Source organism: Loxodonta africana, chromosome 10 (genome assembly GCF_030014295.1).
Source record: "Loxodonta africana isolate mLoxAfr1 chromosome 10, mLoxAfr1.hap2, whole genome shotgun sequence".
Lineage (NCBI taxonomy): Eukaryota > Metazoa > Chordata > Mammalia > Proboscidea > Elephantidae > Loxodonta > Loxodonta africana.
Window position 1 is genome coordinate 25,779,266 of NC_087351.1, and position 5,495 is coordinate 25,784,760.

Below are 5,495 nucleotides of genomic sequence, written 5' to 3' on the forward strand. Positions count from 1 at the left end.
GAATCCTTCACCATTGCAACTGCACCATTGCAGCAATTTGTTGCTGTTAGGTGCTGTTGAGTCAGTTCCAACTCATAGCGACCCTGTGTACCACAGAACGTTGTTATGCTTGATTTCATTGTTGCAGTCACTGTGTCAATCCATCTCATCGAGGGTCTCCCTTTTCCACCAGCTCTCTACTTTACCAAGCCTGATGTCCTTCTCCAGGGACTGATCCCTCCTGAAAACATGTCCAAAGTATGTAAGATTCAGTCTCACCATCCTTGCCTCTAAGGAGCATTCTGGTTGTACTTCTAGGACAGATTTGTTCATTCTTTTGGCAGTCCACGGTATATTCAATATTCTTCTCCAGCACCACATTCAAAGGCATCAATTCTTCTTCGGTGTTCCTTATTCATTGTCCAGCTTTCACACGCATACGGTGCAATTGAAAATACCATGGCTTGAGTCAGGCGCACCCTAGTCTTCAAGGTGACATCTTTTCCTTGAACACTTTAAAGAGGTCCTTTGTAGCAGGTTGGCCCAATGCAATGCATCTTCTGATTTCTTGACTGCTGCTTCCATGTTTGTTGATTGTGGATCCAATTAAAATGAAATCTTTAACAACTTCAATCTTTCCTCCATTTATCATGATGTGGCTTATTGGTCCAGTTGTGAGGATTTTTGTTTTCTTTATGTCGAGGTGCAAGCCATACTGAAGGCTGTGGTTTTTGATCTTCATCAGTATGTGCTTGAAGTCCTTTTCAATTTCGGCAAGCAAAGTTGTGTCATCTGCATAATGCAAGTTGTTAATGAGTCTTCTCCCAATCCAGTCTTCTTCATATAGTCCAGCTTCTCAGATTATTTGCTCAGCATACAGATTGAATAGGTATGGTGAAAGGATACAACCCTGACACACACCTTTCCTGACTTTAAACCAATCAGCATCCCCTTGTTCCAGCCGCACAACTGACTCTTGTTGTGTTGATCTATGTGCAGGCTCCTCATGAGCACAATTAAGTATTCTGGAATTCCCATTCTTCTCAATGTTATCTGTAATTTGTTATGACCCACAAAGTCAAATGTCTTTGCATAGGCAATAAAACATAGGTAAACATCCTTCTGGTACTCTCTGCTTTCAGCCAGGATCCATCTGACATCAACAATGATATCCCTGGCTCCACGTCCTCTTCAGAAACCAGCCTGAATTTCTGACAGTTTACTGTCAAAGTACTGCTGCAGCCACCTTTGAATGATCTTCAGCAAAATTTAGCTTGCATGTGATATTAACGATATTGTTTGATAAATTCCACATTCAGTTGGATCATCTTTTTTGGGAACAGGCATAAATATGGATTTCTCCTGGTTGGTTGCCCAGGACACTGTCTTCCATATTTCTTGGCATAGACAAGTGAGTACTTACAGTGCTGCATCCATTTGTTGAAACATCTCAATTGGTATTCTGTCAATTCCTGAAGCCTTGTTTTTCACCAATGCCTTCAGAGCACCTAGGACTTCTTCCTTCAGTACCATCGGTTCCCGATCATATGCTACCTCTTGAAATGGTTCAACATCGACTAATTCTTTTTGGTATAATGACTCTGTGTATTCCTTCCATCTTTTTTGATGCTTCCTGCGTTGTTTAGTATTTCCCCCGTGGAATCCTTCATTACTGCAACTTGAAGCTTGAATTTTTTCTTCAGTTCTTTCAGCTTGAGAAACACCAGGTATGTTCTTCCCTTTTGGTTTTCTATCTCCAGCTCTTTGCACATGTCAGTATAACACTTTTTCTTCTCGAGCTGCCCTTGAAACCTTCTGTTCAGTCCTTTTACTTAATCGTTTCTTCCTTTTGCTTTAGCTGCTTGACGTCCCAGAGCAAGTTTCAGAGTCTCCTCTGAGATCCATCCTGGTCTTTTCTTTCGTTCCTGTCTTTTCATTGACCTCTTGCTTTCTTCATTTATGATGTCCTTGATGTCATTGCACAACTAATCTCATCTTTGGTCATTTGTGTTCAATGCATCAAGTCTATTTTTGAGATGGTCTCTAAATTCAGGTGGGATATACTCAAGGTCGTACTTTGGCTTTCGTGGACTTGCTGCGATTTTCTTCAGTTTCAACTTGAACTTGCATATGAGCAATTGATGGTTTATTCCATAGTCAGCCCCTGGCCTCATTCTGACTGATGATGTTGAGCTTTTCCATCATCTCTTTTCACAGATGTAGTCAATTTGATTCCCGTGTATTCCATCTGGCGAGGTCCATGTGTATAGTCACGGTTTACGTTGGTGAAAAAATGTATTTGCAATCGAAAAGTAGTTGGTCTTGCAAAATTCTGTCAATCTCTGACGTTGTTTCTATAACCAAGGCCATATTTTCCAACTACTGATCCTTCTTCTTTGTTTCCAATTTTCACATTCCAACCACCAGTATTTATCAATGCATCCTGATGGCATGTTCGATCAGTTTCAGGCAGTAGAAGGTGATAAAAATCTTCCATTTCTTCATCTTTGGCCTCAGTGGTTGGTGCATAAATTTGAATAATAGTCGTATTAATTGGTCTTCCTTGTAGACATATGAATATTATTCCCATCACTGACAGCATTGTACTTCAGGATAGATCTTGAAATGCTCTTTTTGATGATGAATGCAACACCATTCCTCTTCAAGTTGTCATCCCTGGCATAGTAGGAAAGACATTTTTGGATGGCATTCTGGCAATATTGCAAGCAAAAGCCTTGAAATTGTATCAATACCTCATTTTGGTGACCAATTCCACTTCTACAAATTTATTCTATGGGAAAATTATCACAGAATTGTTTGTAATAGAAAAAAAAAAAATCCAAATAATGTAAATGTCCAACAGGAGGGGATTGCATTAAAAAATTATGCCATTGCCACAGAGTGATATATTAGGCAGTCGGTAGCCTTGGTGGTGCAGTGATTAAGAGCTCGCCTGCTAACCAAAAGGTCAGCAGTTCAAAACCACCAGCTGCTCCTTGGAAACTCTATGGGACAGTTCTACTCCATCCTATAGGGCCTCTATGAGTTGGAATCAACTCGACAGCAATGGTAGTGATGTATATGTTGGTCTATATTTACTAACATAGGAAAAGATTCACTCTAGTTTTTTTTTTTTTTATATTATAAAGCAATATGTATGGGATCATCCAACTTTTTAAATGTAAATGTAATAAGCAGACACCAAATATTAGTGTTATATCATTTTTTATTTTTCCATTTGTATTTTTTAAAGTTTTCCTTCACTGATATGTAGTCATACTTGTCTAATATAAAAGCATTTTTAAAGGAATCAACACTGAGGGATAATTCAAGAGGGGAAGGAAATCATAAAACAATGTTCTAAAGACTGAATGTAGATGAGACAGTGGAGGGAGCAAGGAAAGTTAAGGAATTTTCAGCATAAAGAGGTCTCGCTGAGCCTCTGCCAGGTACCTGCCTTCCAAGGACCATCAGCTTAGATAAATGCCTCAATTTATTAAAATTCTATTTCTTCCCCACTTCTTCTAACTGAGGGATTCACCACCAAGATCTGTGATCATCAATTGTATTCAAGATGCATGCAAGAAGCTAAAAATTCCAGAAATCCTCAAAATAAAATAAACTTTTCGTTTACTTGGGAATTCATTATTTAATGTATACAACATGTTTGGAGACAGCAAAGGAGATAGTGTGGTGAAATCAAGCACTAACTATATCAACTCCAGAAGTTTAGATATTATTGATCTAAAGTCAATTATGAAATGACCAAATATATATATCAGGCCACTTCTCTTTCTCTCACCCAGCTTCCAGGGAGACATAACAACTGTCAGAGCCTTTACAAATGGCCTAGGGAAGGCAATGCAAAGAGATAGGTCCTGGGTGTCCTGGGATGTGCTGTCCAGGCTTCGCTGCTGTACCTTCCACAACATCCTACCTGACAAAGGAAAAGAGCTGGGAAATTTAGGTTCACCTCAAGTCCACCACTTCCTGTCAATGCATTTTACATCCAGTTTTGATTTCTGTCCAGGGTCTGAATCCACAAATCTGATGAGGACCTGGTCTCAGCTGGATCCTCCGAACTTAGCTCATGACTTCCAGACCTACAGGATGTTCTCTCTTCATCTACAAAATATCCAGTTTCCTTGAGCATGACACTGTCCTGAGAAATCCAGACTGAAATGGCTGAGACTCCATCAGAGCCTTAATATCTGAGTCCAGATGCCCACTGAAAGGCAAGTGAAACAAGACAGCAATGACCTCATTGGAGATGTCACAGAGCCTTGGTTGCCATGGCAGAGATTCTAGGAGGAAAGAGGAAGGAAAACAGAACAGAAAAAGAAGACAGAAGAATGTAAAGCAAGTGAAGAGTCAGAGAAAAACTTAGGAAACTCAAACTTTGGAGTTTTGATTTAGAGGAATTTATCTAAAACTGAAACATCCAGAAAAAATTCACTTTATTCAGAATGGCTGTCTTTCTAGCAATTTTGGGGCCAGGTGACATTTCAGAGAGGTCTGGTTTCTGAGACACTTTTCTTCAGGAATGTAAAAGGGTGAGAATGGATTTGAACGGTGACATATAATGGTATACCAACATAAATATCATTTTTAATAATTCCAAAATTTTATTTTGTATGTTAATAACAATTATACCATCTTTAATCAATTGCTACATAATTCTATATCAGAAGGATTTATATTAAACAATTTGCTGAGAAATGATACTGGAAATTCAGTTTTATTTATATATATTTTAATGTACTAAGTTATATACAATTACATAGTTTAATATTCACCCATTTGTCAACATAAAGATTATTAATAAATTTATAGAAAAATATTGTACCAAAGTGATTAGTCAGCCATCAATGACAATCAATAGAAGTTTTCCATCAGCAGATCATTGAGGTAGGAAATTAATAAGGATTTTTCAAGTACAGTCTGCAAGCGGTAGTAGGTTAAAACTCCCAGATACCCCACTCGTGCTTCCGAAATGGAACATTAGAGTGTCCTTAAATTTTCATTTGGAGAATGTCTTATTTGGGTTCTCTAAAGGAGCAAAACTAGTGATTATATATATATATATATATCTTTTTGTAGGTATACACACACACACACACACACACGTATATATATATAGGAAATGGCACGCAACCGCAGGGGCCTGCAAGTTCAAAATCCATAGCTCACTTGGCAGGCTGGAGACCTTTGCTGGCTCATGGGATTGCAGGAGCTGGAGAATCCAAACTGTGCAATTCAAGCAGCCTGCCATTCTTTTGCAGGCTTACATCTCAAGATCCAGAGGTCAGGCAATGAGAAGACTGCAGGGTCAAGAGAGAGAGCTCTGCCCAAGAATCCATTTATATTCTGGAGACAGACCACACATTCAAGGAAGTGCCCCTTTCAACTGATTGGTCGATCGCATCAGATCACAACAAGGAACATGATTTCATTACGTTACATTATGTCACGGAACAGCAACCAGTCCAGTATCTGGACAAATCACTGAGAATCAT